The 18,106-nt window shown below is 40.4% G+C and overlaps 1 protein-coding gene and 1 non-coding gene across 2 annotated transcripts in view; one reads left to right on the top strand and one right to left on the bottom strand.

The window, feature by feature from the left end:
* The window catches only part of GXYLT2 (glucoside xylosyltransferase 2), a 178,981-nt gene that overhangs the window by 121,269 nt on the left and 39,606 nt on the right, over positions 1-18,106 (top strand). The window lies entirely within an intron of this gene.
* Positions 5,612-5,718, bottom strand: LOC118633706. The gene has a single exon (XR_004960248.1). It is a non-coding gene; the product is annotated as a U6 spliceosomal RNA (small nuclear RNA).

Below are 18,106 nucleotides of genomic sequence, written 5' to 3'. Positions count from 1 at the left end.
TCCAGTTTTCCTAGCGCCATCTATTGAAGAGGCTTTCTTTACGCCATTGGATGTTTCTGGCCACTTTGTTGAAAATTATCTGCTCATATACACATAGTTTTATATCTGGGTTTTCAATTCCTTTCCACTTTGGATATCTCTTATTGCTTTCTCTTGCCTGAACTCTCTGGCTAAGACTTTCAGAACTATGTTGAATGAGAATGGTGAGAGTGGACATATTGTATTATTGCTGATGTTTGAAGAAAAACAGTTTTTCACCATTGATTGGATATTGGCTGAGGGTTTGTCATATATGGTCTTTATTATGTTGAGGTACTTTCCTTCTGTACCCATTTTATTGAGTGTTTAAATCATAAATGGATGTTGTATCATAAATGTTTTTCTACAGTTTTTGATAAGAGCATATGGTTTTTATTCTTTCTTTTGTTAATGTGGTAAATTACATCAATCAATTTGCATACGTGGAACCATTCTTGTGCCCCTAGAACGAACCTCACTTGATCATGATGCATTATTTTTCTGATGTACTGTACTTGATTTCCTAGTATTTTGTTTAGTATTTTTGCATCTGTATTCATGAGAGATGTAGGTCTGTAGTTTTATATTTTTTATTATTCTTGCCAGATTTTGGTATCAAGGTTATTTTGGTCTCATAAAATGTATTAGGAAGTATTGCCTCTTCTTTAAGCTTTTGAAAGAGTTTGAAAAGAATAGGAATTAAATCTTCTTTGAATGTTTGGTAGAATTAACTGGTGAAGCCATCTGGTTGTGGGCTTTTGATTTTTTGAAGGATATTTTGAGGAATTTCCTGACTGCTGATCAGTCTTTAAATTTTCCAGTTCTTCATGATTCAGTTTTGGAAGTTACATATATATTTCTAGGAACCTATCTATTTCTTCTAGGTTATAGAATTATGTGGCATGTAGTCCTTCATAGCAGTCTAATATGATCCTTTGTATATCTGTGATGTCTGTGATGACTTCTCTTTCATTTCTGATTTTGTTTATATGGATCTTTTTCTTCCTTAGTGAGTCTAGCCAGGGGAATGTCAATTTTATTAATGTTTTCAAAGAACCAGCTCTTTCTTGTGTTAATTTTTTGTATACGCTTTCTGTTCTTTATTACATTTAATTCTGCCTAATTTTTATTATTTCCTTTCTCTGCTGACTTTGGGTTGCTTTTGTTCTTTTTCTAGTTCTTGAAAATATCATGTTGGGTTGTTTACTTGATATATTTATTTCTTCTTTCTTGAGATAGGTTAGTAATGATATAAACTTCCCTCTTATTACTGCTTTCGATGCATCCCAGAAGTTTGGTATGTTGTATTGTCATTCTCATTTGTCTCTCTATATTTTTTTATCTCACTTTTTATCTCCTCTTTGAATAATCATTTTATAATCTCTGCATACTTGTGGATTTCTTACTTCCTTTTTATAGTCGATTTCTAATTTTAAGGCATTATGATTAGAGAATATGCTTGGTACAATTATAATCTTTTTGAATTTGTAGAGCCTAATTTTGTGACCCACATATGGTCTACCCTTGAGAATGTCCTATGTGCACTGGAAATGAATGTATAATGTGATGTTCTGGGATGAAAGGCTCTGTAAGTATCAATTACGTCCACTTGGTCTAATGTGTCATTTAAGGCCAATAATTCTTTTTTTTACTATTATTATTCATTTATTTTTGTTACAGATGTTTCTCCTTTTTTCCCCATTGACACCCTCCTTCCCATCCTTCCAACGCCATCCCCAGCTTTGTTGTCTATGTCCATCAGTTATGCGTACATGCATATAAATTCTGTAGTTTATTTCTTCCCTCCCCCCACCCCCTCTTCTGTGGATTGTCAGTCTGTACCTCACTTCCACATCTCTGGGACTACCCCATTCCTCAGACTGTTATGGTCATTACATTCCACAAATAAGTGAGATCATATGATACTTGTCTTTGTTTGGCTTGTTTTGCTTAGGATAATACTTTCCAGGTCCCTCCATGTCATCTCAAAGGATAAGAGATCTTTCTTTCTTACAACTGCGTAGTACTCCATTGTGTATATGTACCACAGCTTTTTTATCCATTCGTCTACTGATGGACATTTGGGCTGTTCCCTGATCTTAGCAATTGCGAATTGTATTTTGTCTGATATAAGTATGACTACACCTGCTTTTCTGTGGATGTTATTTGTTTGGAGAATCATTTTCCACCCTTTCATTTTGAATGTATCTTTGTCTTTGCAGCTTAGATATGTCACTTGAAGGCAGCATATCATTTTTTTTTTTTTTTTATCCTCACCCAAGGACATTCTTCCATTTTCTGTTCAGATAGAATGGGAGGGAGAGAGAGGAAGAGAAAGAGAGAGAAACATCGACGTGAAGGGACACAACGAGTGGCTGCCACCCGCACGACCAACTAGGGTCGGGGACAAACTGCAACCGAGGTACATGCCCTTAGCGGCATCCAGACCCGGGTCTCTCTGTACCGCAGGCCGACTCCAACCGCTGAGCCAAACCGGCCAGGGCAGCATATCATTTTTTTTTTTTTTAATTCAATCTGCTTCTCTGTGCCTCTTTTTTGAATTCAGTCCATTTAGATTCAGGATAATTATTGGTATATGAGGATTACCTATAGCCATTTTATCCTTTGTTTCCTGGTAATTCTGTGGCTCCATTGGTTCTTTTTGTGTGGTTTTTCTGTTGTTGTTGTTGTTGTTGTTGGTATTCTATATTTCTTTCCCTCCTTTTTTTAAAGCTATTTGTCTCAGTTTGCATTTGTGTATATTTGTGTTTGTGTGTGTGTGGGGGGGTCTCCATTAGGTTCATGAAAAAGCAAGTTTCACATATACAGTTCTTGTTTTTTTTTTGAATGCATCTGATCTCCATCCTCCTTTGAAAATTCAGATTTTTAATCCCTCCACTTTTATGTTTTTGTTGTCACAAGTTATTTCTGTTTGTGTTGTAAGTTTGTTTGTGATCATACTCATAGTGTTGTGAACTTTTGTTCTTTGTTTCAGGTAGAATAACCCCTTGTTTATTTCCTGCAATGAATGTGTTCTGTTGATAAATTTCTCAGCTTCTGTATGTCTGAAAAGGTTTTTATTTCTCCATATTTAAAAGATAACTTTTTTGGATATATTATTTGTGACTGGTAATTTTTTATTTTTAGTAGTTTGAATATTTGTTTCCACTCTCTTCTGTCTTGTAGAGTTTCTGCTGAGACATCCAATGATAATCTGATGGGCTTTCCTTTAAAGGTCACTTTCTTCTTTTCCTTGGCTGCTTTCAGAATCCTTTCTTTGTCATTAATTTTTAACAGTTTATACAAAGTAATTTTAGGGAGGGTCTTATTGGATTGAGGTGAGTAGGTGTTCTGTTTGCTTCTTGGATTCAAGGATCTAGTTCTTTCCCTAGGTCTGGGAATTTCTTATCCACTATTTGTTTGAATAGGCTCTCTGTTTCATTCATATAATAATCTAATTATCTTAATCCGATTAAATATTGTAAGCTCATAATGCTATCTGGAGGCAGAAAACACCATACTATACATACACAAACTACAAACACATCACTAGCATATCATACACATTAACAGAATTACTAATAATTGTAGAGAAGACATAAGATTTTTTATTTGTCCTTGACAACTTTTTAATTACTCTCAGACTGAAATATCAGCTTTCAATTTTGTCAAATTTCTGATTAAGTATGAAATGCTTTAAAAAGTGTTCAAATATACCATTTCTCATAATCTTCTATTTTAATAACCTTTCAAAATTTTCTACCTTGTTATGAAATCTCAACCTTACCCTTCTGCCTTTTATTTAATTTAATTATTTTTAATCCTCACCTGAGGATATTTTTCCCATTGATTTTTTGAGAGAGTGGAAGGGAGGGAAGGAGGGAGGGGGAGAGAGAGAGAAAGAGAGAGAGAGAAACATTGATGTGAGAGAGAAACATTGATTGGTTACCTTCCACACATGACCCGACTGGGACTGGGGATCAAACCTGCAACCCAAGTACATGCTCTTGACAAGAAATCGAACCCATGACCCTTCAGTGTGAAGGCCAATGCTCTAACCACTTAGCGGCACTGTCCAGGCCCTGGCTTTTAAAATTCTCTTTTTAATTAACCCAATTAGCATCTGTAGGACCCAAAAGGCTAAATAGTAATTCAAAAGTCCTAAGACAAGTTATATTTCTGTATATCTTTTTTTTAATTATGTCCTGATTTTTAAAAAAATTATTTACATTAATTTGGTTTTTTTACAGATGTTTCTTCTTTTTTCCCCATTGACATCCTCCTCCCCATCCACCCCACCCCTTCCCCAGCTTTGTTGTCCATGTCCATTGGTTATGCATACATGCACATAAGTTCTGTGGTTTATCTCTCCCCCCCCCCTCCCAAAACCCCCTCTTCTGGGGATTTTCAGTCTGATCCCTACCTGTATGTCTCTGGGTCAATTTCATTCATCAGTTTGTTTAGTTCATTATATTCCACAAATAAGTGAGATCATGTGATAGTTGTCTTTCTCTGCTTGGCTTGTTTGGCTTAGCATAATACTCTCCAGGTCCTTCCATGTCAGCTCAAATGATAAGAGATCTTTCTTTTTTATAGTTGCATAGTATTCCATTGTGTACATGTACCACAGCTTTTTTATCCACTCATCTACTGATGGACACTTGGGTTGTTTCCAGATCTTAGCGATTGTAAATAGTGCTGCTATGAATATAGGGGTACATATATTCTTTCTGATTGGTGTTTCAGGCTTCTTAGGGTATATTCCTAGAAGTGGGATCACTGGGTCAAATGGCAGTTCAAGTTTCACTCTTTTGAGGAAACACCATATTGTTTTCCATAGTGGCTGCACTAGTCTGCATTCCCACCAACAGTGTACTAGGGTCCCCTTTTCTCCACACCCTCGCCAGCACTTATTTGATGATTTGTTGATGGTGGCCATTCTGACAGGTGTAAAGTGATACCTAATAGTTGTTTTAATTTGCATCTCTCTGATAATTAGTGACATTGAGCATTTTTTCAAATGTCTTTTGGCCATTTGTATGTCCTGTTTGGAGAGGTGTCGATTTAGGTCCTCTACAATTGGGTTCTTTGTCTTCCTTTTGTTGAGTTGTATGAGTACTCTATATATTTTGGAAATTAATCCCTTATCTGATGTATCATTGGCAATTATGGTCTCCCATATGGTGGATTCCCTTTCCATTTTGATGATAGTTTCTTTTGCTGTGCAGAAGTTTTTTAGTTTGATGTAGTCCCATGTGTTCATTTTTTCCTTTGTTTCTCTTGCCTTAGGTGTTGTATCAGTGAAAATTCTGCTGTGTATGATGTCTAAAATTTTGTTGCCTACATTTTTTTCTAGAATTTTTATGGACTCACAAGTTGCATTTAAGCCTTTTATCCATTTTGAGTTTATTCTTGTGTATGATGTAAGTTGGTAGTCTAGCTTCATTTTTTTTGCAAGTAGCTGTCAAATTTTCCCAACACCATTTGTTGGAGAGATTGTCTTGACTCCACTGTATGCTCATGCCACCTTTGTCAAATAGTAATTGAGCATATTGTCTTGAGTCAATTTCTGGGTTCTCTGTTCTGTTCCATAAGAAATATGGAATGCTGTCACAAATTGGCATGTCACCTTTGCGCAGGGCCATGCTCTTCTTCTCTGTATCATTCCAATTTTAGTATATATGCTGTTGAAGCAAGCACCTGATTTTTTTTACAGTATCTTCAAATATCTGAAGTTAAATAGGAAGGGGCGTGAATGGATTTTATATTTGTTCTACTTTCTGTCCTTCCATCTTACTAGGGTGACTTAATGGTTAGTTATTGTAACAATATGAGAGCTCTGTAATATTTAGAAATTTGTTTAAAATATGTTTTTATAGATTTTTTTAGAGACAGAGTAAGGAAGAGAGAGATAGAAACATTGATGTGAGAGAGAAACATTCATCAGCTGCCTCCTGCATGCCCCCTACTGGGGATCAAGCCCACAACCCAGGCATGTGCCCTGACTGGGAACTGAACCAGGATCTCTCAGTCCATGGGATGATGCTCAATCCACTGAGCCACACCAACCAGGCTAGAAGTTTTTTTGTTTTGTTTTGTTTTGTTTTATTAATGCTCACCTGAGGATATTTTTTAATTGACTTTTAGATAGGCTCTAACTGCTGAGCTAAATCAGCCAGGGCTAGAAGTTTTTCTAATTCAAGACATCCATTGTTTGGCTAGAGACAGTAGGGTTTTAATAGTGACTCAACCAGTAAGCCTTTTACAGCCTAACTACAGAGCAAAATACTTCCATTAATAGCACAAAGCAAAGAATGCAGACCTTCCATATCCAGACATGTATTTCCAGAGTTAGCCTCAGATGGGGAGCCTGTCTCTAAACAGCTGTTCCAGAAACACAGGGAGCCACATGCTTTACCCCCTTTTGAAGAGAATGAAGTTTAATGTTTCCTAAGCTTGAATCCACAGCTGTTCAGCTGCCCACCCGATGCACGTGCAGCGTCCAGCTGGCAGGTAATAATCCATCTCTGGGAGCAGTGGGATCAACACATAACAAGAGACTCAGAACAAGTTTTTACCAGAGTTGCATTTGCCCAAGAAACTAGTTTCACAACTACTTTCTCCTGCTAATCTAAATTTAGAAGAAAGAAAGACTCACCATTTCCAACTTCTACATAACCCCACAGATGAGAAATCAGAGATGCTGACAGGGCGAAATGCTACTACCTCTGCTGGCTGTGGTCAGACCTCTGGGACTTCTCAGCTGGGGCAGTCCAGGGGCCAGCAGTGTCGCAGCCAGTAATGTTCCTGGCTGGATTGCCAAAATGTGGGGCTAAAATATATATACTTTTTAATCTATCTTCTAAAGTCTTCTAGGCTGGGATAAAAATCAAATTAACAGAGACAGATTAACAGGAGAAAATCAAGGTTTTAATGCATGTGCATGGAGAATCACATAAGTGTGAAAATTCCAAAAATAGTGAGGTAACCCTGCGGATGTAAGATATTTTGGACAAAGATAAAAGCAGAGTAGGGGCAATGGATTATTAGATTTCAGAAGCAGAAATGGGCAATTTACAGGCAGTTGAGGAAGAGTGGGACACACATGGCAGGAACATTCTCTCTGGGCAGCTCAGGCAATGGGGCACAGGGGCCATCTAGCTAGTAGGCACCCACCTGATTCCCTCCCATTGACCACACGAATTCATATCAGGATAAGGGGATGTCTACGGTCTCCTTACTAAATCAGGGGTGAGGGAATCAAAGGCTCCTTCTGAATATTGTTTCCTAATAAACAGCTTAAAATTAAAATGTCAAAAGGCAGTTCCAGGGTGGTGGAAGTGTGGCTCCCTTCGATGTGTCAGGAACTATGTTAGGCTCATTAAATTTATCTTGTTATGTCCTTCTAGCAACCTAATGCAATACTTCTTGTTATAACAATAACAATGATAATAGTAATTATTATTGTTTACATTTATTGTGTGCATTCTATGTGCCATATACATAAGTACTGTTCCAACTGTGTGTGTGTGTGTGTGTGTGTGTGTGTACAAGGAGGGGGAGAGAGAGAGAGAGAGAGAGAGAGAGAGAAAGAGAGAAACTCATTTAATACTCCCCAAAATCCTATTGGACAAGTGATTTGTAAAATTCTTCCCCCTATTACAGATGATGAAACAGGTCAAGATAAATTATGTCATTTGCTTGAGTTCATGCAACCAGTGGTAGAGTTCTGTATTCAAACCCTGCAGGTTAACTCCAGAGCTTGTTTAGTGAGCCACTCTGCTGCTGGGTCATAGCTAACACATGGTAAAATGGAATTAAAACCAGGATAATTTAGCTTCTCTGTTTAGCTTCTAAATTGAGGTTAAGGGTTTCAGTAACTAACCAAGGTTGCAGAGCTAGGAGGTGAATAGAAGCCAACTTTGCACATACATCTGCTGATTCTAAAGACATTCTGTGTTATCTCTACCTTAGTGTGCTTTCCTGGGCTCAGTCCTTAAGGACACTGTAAAGAGAGAAAAAGTTTCCTTTTGTAGTGGGGCCCTACACTACTTGGAAAAGGGCAAAATTTTCGGAACCTATTTTAAACACCATGAAGGCAGAAACTATACATAGCAGTCACTCAATAGAAAATTGTTGATTTATTGACCAGTGTGTTTTCAAAAATACAGATGAGTTTTAGGGCAATTCATTCAACAGGTGCTTAAGCAGGGACTGCAAAGGAAATGCCTAGGAAGGTATCACAAAGGAGTAAAGTAACTCATGGTACAAAAGCACAAAAGCACTTTTAGATATTTTTACTCAGATTATCCTCACAGCCCCCCGCTCCACACTAAAGTGCAGAAAAGTCACACAGCTAATACAGGAGTGGGGACTCAAATCTATACAATGTGACTTCAGGATGAGCACTACTGTCTCCCATTTTTGGACCATGTATATGCAAGTGTGGAGCTGAATGCAAGTAAGAGAAACATAATGGTGGAATGGAGTTCTCCAGAGAAAATAAAAATCTCATAGTTTGTTGTGAGCAATTAGGAATTTAATAGAGGGTGCCTAGATGTAACTATGGCCTATCTTAAAGACTGAGCAGTGTAAGTGTTGCCACTGAAAATGGATTCTTGTAGTGTTGCAAGGAAGGAATTCCAGAGGGCACATGCATGGGAGAAGTTTAAACACAATGGCAAGATTTATTAGGGAGAAAGGAAATAATATGCCCTTGAAGATGCAGAGGACAGGCAGGCTCCAGTAGAAACTGCTCCCAGATCCCTAATAATCCTTCATATGTTTTCTTGGTTTTCAGGAACAAGCAGTCTTGTCATTCAAACTATCCAATCTACTCCCTGGATTTTCCCAGGCTTGTGCTGGGTCCACCCCTTAACCAATCCCTTTCCTAGATCTTTTGGGCTTCTGTACCCTATCTAATCTGATACTTTTTTTTTTTAAATATTTATTGTTGAATGTAGAATGTATTACAGACGTTCCACATTTTTCCCCCATTGACCCTCTCCTCCTCACTCCAGCCCCCCTCCCGCCTTTTCCCACACTATTGTCTGTGTCCATTGGTTATGCATATAAGTTCTTTGGTTTATTTCTTTCCCCCCCCCCCCAACCCCTTTCCCTTTGAGGTTTGTCAGTCTAGCAATGAATTTGTACTTCTTAATCCCTTCACCTTTTTCACCCATTCCCCCAACCCCCCTCCCATCTGGCAACCAACAAAATGTTCTCTGTATATATGAGAATATTTCTGTTCTACCTGTTCATTTTGTTTGTAGATTCCATTGTTGATAGAAATGTATTCATTGCCATTTTGTTTGTTCATATAGTTTATCTTTTTCTTCAAAAAGACCCTTCATCATTTCATATAATAATGGTTTGGTGGTGATGAACTCCTTTAACTTTTGCTTGTCTGGGAAACTCTTTATATGGCCATCGATTCTAAATGCAGGATAGAGTAATCTTGGTTGTAGGTTCTTGCTTTTCATCACTCTGAATATTTCTTGCCACTCCCTTCTGGCCTGCAAAGTTTCTTTTGAGAAATCAGCTGACAGCCTTATGGGAACTCCCTTGTAGGTAATTAACTGCTTTTCTCTTGCTGCTTTTAAGATTCTCTCTTTGTCTTGAACCTTTTGCATTTTGATGATGATGTGTCTTGGTGTGGGCCTCTTTAGGTTCCTCTTGATTGGGACTCTCTGTGCTTCCTGGACTTGTATGTCCAGGAAAGTTTTCTGCCATTATTGTTTCAAATAGGTTTTCGATTTCTTGTTCTCTCTCTTCTCCTTCTGGCACCCCCAAGATGTGAATGTTGACACTCTTGAAGTTGTCCCAGAGGCTCCTTACACTATCCTCATTTTTTGGATTCTTTTTTCTTTTTGCTGTTCTGATTGGGCGTTTTTTTGCTTCCTTATATTCCAAATCGATGGTTTACTTCTTGGATTTATATACTCTACTATTGAAGCTGGGTAAATTATTCTTTATTTCAATTAATGCCTCCTTCAGTTCTGACTGTGCATCCTTCATTTCTGATTGGTCCTTTTTTATGCTCTTGAGGCCCTCCCTGAGTTCACTGATGTTCTCACTAAGTTCATTGAGCATCCTTATAACCAGTATTTTGAACTCAGCATCTGTTAGGTTGCTTATCTCCATTTCGCTTAGTTCTTTTCTTGGGGTTTTGTTCTGTTCTTTCATTTGGGACCTGTTTCTTTGTCTCCTCATTTTGGCTGCCTCCCTGGGTTTGTTTCTGTGTATTACTTAATGAGAGGTATGGGGCTCGCTGAGACCCGATGCTGCTCGTTGGAAAGAATTTATGAAAAACCTGAAGCAGGATCCAAGACAGGCCAATCTTATGGTGAAGCAACTGGCAACAGCTTGGGTGGGCCTGAAAGTTGGGTGGGGCGGGGCCACCAGTATGAGCCAGGTTGCTGGAGTCCCAGATATGGCAGTTGTCTGCCGCCCCAGGGAAGGGCTCACCAAAGGAACAAAGGCCTCTGACAGAGCGTCTGTCCCGGAGAAAGCCCCCTCTCCAGCCCTCGCTCCAGTGCCAAACAGCTCAGTTCTTCCCTGTATGTCTCTGGTGCCCCTCGAGCTGCCTCCCCTCCAAACTTAGAGGGAAAAAGTCCGATAAGTCTGTGCGCGGGCCCTTTAAGGAGCTGCCTGGGGCTCCAGCTGCTTCAGCTTCCCTGAGCCTCAGTTCCTGCTGGTTTTTCCAGCAGTGATGGGGACTCTCTTCCTGGCATTGGAACCCTGAGCGGGGCACTTGGTGTGGGACAGGGACCCCTCACTTCTCAGGAAGGACCTTCCCAGCTGAGGTGTGCTCCTAATTTTTATCTGCCACACGTGGGTGTGGGACCAGCCCGTCTCATCACTGGCCCTCGCGCCTCCTCCCCTCGCACCGCCGCCCCTCCTACCAGTCTGGATGTGGCTGCTGCTTTAATTCCGTAGTTGTAGGACTTCCATTCAGGTTGATTTCAGGCGGTTTTGAATGATAGTTGTTCTGTAGTTTAGTTGTAACTTTGATGTGGTTGTGGGAGCACGCGATACCGTGTTTACCTACGCCGCCATCTTGACTGGAAGTCTTCTCTAATCTGATTCTTATCCAAGATTTTCCCAGGCTAGAATCTGCTCCTTTATGTCACCATTATGGCTCCTACTGGACACGCCCCAAAGTTCTCCTTTGTCATCTGGTTTCTACTGTGCCATCTTGGCTTCTACTGCACATGTGCCTAGCAAAGGAATTTTCCCTGCTGTTTATCCCTCTCCTCTGTAATCCTGGCTAATTTTTGGTTGTCTCCAGGGCAGATTGTAAAGCCAATTCTTCCTGCCTACTACTGCCCAGTGAGGATGCAGAAGTTCCCTGGGGAGCCTGTGAATGCTGTAACTTCCCATGAATCAGGCTCAATGTCCAGTTCAGTTCACTAGTAAATTAGGCTTAGTGTCTGACTCCAATTGTTTTCTTCCTTTATTAATACTAACTAGCTACCTACACCAACATAAATACTGCACACACTCTGCCAAAGGGAATGTGTGATGTCTGTTCATTCTTTGCTCTCATCTTAAAGCAAGTGCTCTCTAATCAGTGGTTCTGTCCATGGGAAGGGGATACTATCAACCTAACCAACATGCATATCTTTAAATTGCTTTCCTGATAGCGGTAATTTGTTTGTTCTAATTCTTCTGTGCTCTTTTTTTTTTTTTTATTTCTCACCCAAGGATTTTTTTCTATTTATCATCAGATAGAGTGTGGGGGGGGGGGGGAGAGAGAGAGAGAGAGAAAGAGACAGAGACAGAGTGAAACATTGATGTGATAGAGCTACATCAACTGGTTGCCCCCATGTCACATGACCTGACCAGGGCCGGGACAAACCAGAACTGTACTTGCGACTCATTGGTCTGTGGGCCTACACTCTAACTGCTGAGCCAAACCAGCCAGGGCTCTTCTGTGCTCTTGAAACCAAATGACAAAAGGGTCTGAGCCACCTGTCAGTACTTGAGCCAATTACACAGAAACAACGTTTAATGATATAAGAGTGTCATTCCAATATTGCTGGCCATATGGGAGAGCAGAGGGTTATACTGTAAAATCTACTCTGCCTGCCCCTCAATTGCCAGCTGTTTTTAAAGGGTAGAGAAAAATGACTATGTGAGAAAGAGCAGTTAGGCAAAAAGAAAAAAAAAATGGGTGAAATGGTTATAGACAAGAGGGAGGAATGTGGGCTGGGGGCTGCAGAGGCGGGTCACCAGTGAGTTTCTGTTATGTTTCCAGTGTTTCGATAATCAGGTTGTTAATCTTTCCATGGTGTCAGGTAGTGCCCCTTGTCCTCAGATTAGGAGAATGGACAGTGTTCCTGAGGTAAACTTCTCCCAGCCAGGTCAGAATGGGGTTTTCTTTAATCAGAACAAAAGCAATCATGATTAATATTGTAACGGATGATTAATGTTTCTTAAAACTATGTCTAGTACCCCACTATGATTAGTTCTCTATTATTCTATTATTCTCTCCTGCTCCTTCCATTCCCTCCTGTTGATTTTATTATTTCATATCTATGAGATTAGTTTTAAATGAAAAGTGTCTTGTTGAACTCTATTATTCCTGATCTATTATATTTTCCCCTTATGAATTTTGGCTCTGAATCCTTTCAAGGAAAAGGGGCATCTCTTCTGTAGCTGCTTCCTGCCGATGGGGAGGTGGAGTCCCGAGATTCTCCCTGCCTGACAAAAGAAGGGGGAGGCAGAAGGGGAAAGCAGTTTTTAAGTGAGACTGATAGACTATCTATGTTTCACTGATTCAATCATAAGTCCAAATGATTGAGTTTCATATTTTAGGAGATGATGATGCAGGTAATTTCTATAATGAGGCCTATGTTGTGTGAGTAAGGAATTAGGTAAACAGTCGAAACCAAGTGGTGGTGATCGGCTTCATTATCTCTCAAAATTAAAGAATGAGTTCACAGAACAAGAGTAAGCAATAGGAAAATATATTTGAAAATTAGCCAGACTCCCCACAGCAGGAGGGGACACGTGGGTTGCCAGTGGAGCTCTGTTGTCTAGGGGTAGATCTATGTCTTGCTAGCCTCTGATTGGTCCTTTCAAGGAATTCTGCCTTAGCAACATCCATACATTTTAAAGCTTGTGTTTCCCACCTGACTGGGTTCAGCCCTAGGTCATCTACAGGGGTTTTAGTAGCTTTCCTTTTGTGATCATCTCAAATTCTCCCAGACTGTTAGTGAGGAGGGGAAATGCCCTTGGAGCAGCCCTGTGCTTGCTTTTGGTTTTTTTCCAAGTTCAATTTTGGTTTTCTATAATCCTTTTAAAGGTGACCTGGCTTTCTGCAATAGGAACACACTCTATAGTTTTTCAGAACTCATTCAGCAATCCTGTTGCCTTGCTTAAAAGCAGACTTTCTGGTGTTTTTTTGATATGTAATTGATCTGTGTTCCTTCCAGGAGCTTCAATTTGCATTTCTATAAATGGGGGCTGGGAGTTTCTGGCCCGGGAGCACAATGCCCATGTTGAACTTAGTTTTATTTTGAGATTTAGAGTCCAAATAAACCTCCAGATATGCTATGTCCTGGGTTGCCTGCCTGTGTGCTGAGCTCCAAGTCATCTCAAACTTATATGTTTTAGGCTTCCCTTCCTATGGTTCCATTCCTCACTGCCTAACCTGCCTCTATCTCTTCACAGGGACATAGGCATATGTTCTGTAAAACAGAAGAACACAAAACATAAAGGTCAGTGTATACATTAAATCATAAACCAGTTCAGAAGATTTCCAGACATAAGGCTTCTGCTGGAATGAAACCACACAGTGATTATCTGACAGATTATCTGCAGTTAGAACATTCTGGTGACATCATCAGGTGCTGAGGCTTGTATGACATACACAAACACTGCCTTAGAACAAAACTATGAAGGCAGTGAACTGCACTGGAGTTCAATTCCCATGATTGGGTATTGTGGTTTTTATTGAGACATAATTATTCTCTCCCTAAGAGTATCCTCCTGTTAAATAGATTGTATTAAGTCTAATTCCAGTATGGTTTGGTTATTTGCATAAACACAAAACTATCAATAGATCAAATTGATTGCACAAACTTTCTCCAATATTACTTTGTGGGAATGTTACTCATTCATAAGGAATCTTTAGATTGAGCTCCAGTGAGCAGACAACAATCAGTCCCTCGGGCAGAGAAGCTAAAGCCACAATTGCCATCAGGTGGTACCTGGAATACCTGCAGATTTGGGCTGTGTCCTCAAGTCCTTGAGGTTTCCAAAGATGCTCAGGTGCCTCTTTGTCATCTTTCAGGAAAGCAACCGTCATTCCTTACATGGAAAGACTGCCATGGACCACATGCCCAAGCAAGGAAGGTACCAGGCCATGTCTCCAAGGGGTTTTTTAGGGGGCTTCAAAGTCAATCTTCTTCTTTTTTTTTTTTAATGTATCTTTACTGTTGAATGTATTACAAATGACCACCTTTTTTCTCCAATTGAGCACCTCCTCCCCAATTCTGCCCCTCTCTTGACTTCCCTCATTATTGTTTGTGTCCACTGGTTATGCATATATGCACAGGAGTTCTTTGGTTGATCTCTTCTAGCCCCCCCATTCCCTTTGAGGTTCATCAGTCTAACAACCAATTTGTACTTTTTAATTCCTTCATCTTCTTCACTCATCCCTCCAACCCCCTCCCATTTGGCAAGCAACAAACAGTTCTCTGTATCAATGAGTCTGTTTCTGTCCTACTTGCTCATTGTTTTTGTAGATTCAATTGTTGATGGGTGTGTATTTATCACCATTTTGTTGTTCATATCTTTGTTCTTCTCCTTTAAGAAGACCCTTCAACATTTCATATAATACTGGTTTGGTGGTGATGAACTCCTTTAGCTTTTTCTTGTCTGAGACACTCTTTATATGTCTGTCGATTCTAAATGATAGCTTTGCAGGATAGAGTAATCTTGGTTGTTGGTCATTGCTTTTCAACACTTTAAATATCTCTTGCCACTCCTTCCTGACCTGCAAAGTTTCTTTTGAGAAATTGGCTGACAGTCTTATGGGAGCTCCTTTGTAGGTAACTAAATGTTTTTTTCTTGCTGCTTTTATGATTCTTTCTGTGTCTTTAACCTTTCACATTTTGATGATGATGTGTCTTGGTGTGGATCTCTTTAGATTCATCCTGTTTGGAACTCTCTGTGCTTCCTGGACGTCTATGTCTGTTTCCTTAACTGGCATCTCTCTCAGCCTGCTGGGGGTTGTCGCAACACAATGAACTATGAGCACACACTGCTTGGAGTAAGGGGAGCATCACAAGGGAGCAAATGCTCCAGATCTCTGGATGTAGTCCAATTTATTTGCAAAGTGGTTCCCCTGGTTATTTGTTGTTTTAGGTCATTATTTCCTTGAGATGGCATCTCTGCTGACCATACAGCCAAGCCCTGTCTCTCACTTTTTTCAGTGAAGAAACATCAAAAGAGATATAAAATAGTAAATCCATTCTCACCTGGGCATTCTCACCCATTATCCTCTAGGGGAGGTTTTCCTGCTTCTTGACATGCAAACCTAACCTATTCACACGTAAACAATCCGATCAGTTCAAACAGGGTGGTTTTCCTGTCCTCCACACAAACTTTATCTGTCCACACACATATTTTGATCCTTGGCTGGCCAGGTCATGAGAATGCATCTCACAAGATTACATTTTTTTCATCCACCAAACCCCCATCACTATACTTAATCAAGTTAAGAAAATTTTCTCGTTATTTTTTGAAATAGGTTTTTAATTTCTTGCTCTCTCTCTTCTCCCTCTGGTACCCCCATGATGCAAATGTTGGTACACTTGAAGCTGTCCCAGAGGCTCCTTAGACTGTCCTCATTTTTTTTAAATTATTTTTTTCTTTTTGTTGTTCTGATTGTTTTTTGCTTCCTTATATTCCAAATCAATGGTTTGCTTCTTGGCTAAACCTGCTCTAGTATTGATTCCCTGTAAATTATTCTTTATTTCAATTAGTGCATTCTTCAGTTCTGACTGGTCCTTTTTGATGTTGTTGATGTTCTCACTTAGTTCCTTCAAGGTCTCACTAAGTTCCTTGAGCATCCTTATAACCAGTGTTTTGAACTCTGCATCTGATTCATTGCTTATCTCAATTGCGTTTAGTTCTTTTCCTGGAATTTTGTTCTGTTCTTTCACATGTTTCTTTGCTCATTTTGGCCGCTTCCCTGTGTGTGTTTCTATGTATTAGGTACAGATGCTATGTCTCCTAGGCTTCACAAGGTGGTCTGTTGTTGTAGGTGTCCTGTAGGATCCAGTGGCACAGCCTCCCTGATCACCCCAGTTGGGCCCTCCAGGTGCACCCCTAGTGTGGACTGTACAGCCTCTTGTTGTAATTGAGTCTGGGTTGCTATTGGCACATCAATAGGAGGGATTTACTCAGGCTGATCAGCTGCAAGGACTCACTGTGCCCATTGACCACTGGCCTCTGACTCCCTTGGAGGTTTAGTTGTGTAGGGGAAAAACATGCAGAAAGACTTACTTCAGCAGGGCTCTGGTACCCACTGAATCCATTCATTGAGTGTGTCACTTGTGGATGTGTTTGGGTGGTGGTGTTTTGATATGGTCTGAAGCTGTCCACTGGGTGTGCAGGCTCTGGGGCAAGGTTAGACTCTGCCTATGTTCTACCCATGGCCATCTGGCATAAGTTACAAAGTGACCTGCAGATGGCTGCTTCTTGGAGGTGCCCAGGAAAAGCCAAGTTGTGAACCAAGGCTAGCTGCTTCTAGTGCTAGGCCTGGGACCACTTAATGAGAGGTATGGGACTTGCTGAGACCAGATGCTGCTTGTTTGAGAGATTTTAGGAAACTCTGAAGCAGGATCCAAGACAGGCCAATCCTGTGGTAAAGCCGCTGGAAACAGCTTGGGTGGGTCTGAAGGTTGGGTGGGACAGGGCCTCAGGGAATCACCAGGATGGGGCAAACAGTGTGAGATAGGTTGCTGGAGTCCCAGATATGGTGGCTGGCTGTTGCCTCAGGAAAGTGTTCTCCAAAGGAACAACAACCTCCCACAGCAGGTATGTCCAGGAGAAAGCTGCCCTTCCAGGTCTCACCCCAAGACCGAACAATTTAGTTCTTCCCCATATGTCTCTGGGGCCTTTCAAGCTGCCTTTCCCATGCTGGAGCCCAGAGGGAGTGGGTCCATGTGCAGGCCCTTTAAGAAGAGCTACCTGGGGCTCCAGAAGCCTCATCCTCCCTCAGCCTCAGTTCCCACTGGTTTTACAGCCAGAAGTTATGGGAACTTCTCTCCTTGGCGCTGGAACCCTGAGCTGGGATCCTGGTGTGGGATGGGGAGCCCTCACTCCTCAGGGAGGATCTTCACAGCTGAGTTATCCCCCTGATTTTTATCCTCCACATGTAGGTGTGGGACCAGCCCTTCCATGCCTCGACCCCTCCTACCAGTCTCCATGTGGCTTCTCCTTTAATCTCATGGTTGTAGGACTTCCATTCAGCTCAATGTCAGGGGTTTCTGAAGGACGGTTGTTCTGTAGTTAGGTTGTCATTTTGATGTGGTTATGTGAGGAGGTGAGTACCACATTTACCTACAGGCCATCTTCAAAGTCAGTCTTTATTTCTTAAAGCTTTATGATGACATCCAGAGTCCCTGGCATGCTTCTCCCAGATATGGCATTCCAGGCATGGCCTTGGTTAATAAAACCACAGTTGGAAACTGGCTTTATGTGTCCTATTATGTAGAAATCTGGTTCTTATTGAGTTCATGCAAATAAACATATTGTCATGAAAGTAATAATACTCACTAAGAGCTTCCAAATTCCAGAAGGATCAGATAGGCAGAAAAACATAAATTGCCTCAATATTGCTTATGAAAGTATAATTTAGTAAATTACATTAAGAAGAGAAATATTTCCATATGTCTGAAAAACAAAAAGATAAAAAAACATCAATACTAAAAACAATTACAAAAACTATAATTATTCTTATTTCATTCAGTCCTATAACCAAATTATGTTTCTCCTGATTTTTCTTGCCAGTAATTCCATAAATTCAGATGTTCCCCAGAGTTCTAGAAATTTTCATTCAGTTCAAGGGGAT

The sequence above is a fragment of the Molossus molossus genome, unplaced genomic scaffold (genome assembly GCF_014108415.1).
Source record: "Molossus molossus isolate mMolMol1 unplaced genomic scaffold, mMolMol1.p scaffold_m16_p_18, whole genome shotgun sequence".
NCBI classification, from domain to species: Eukaryota; Metazoa; Chordata; class Mammalia; order Chiroptera; family Molossidae; genus Molossus; species Molossus molossus.
This window is presented reverse-complemented; position numbering and strand designations above follow the sequence as displayed.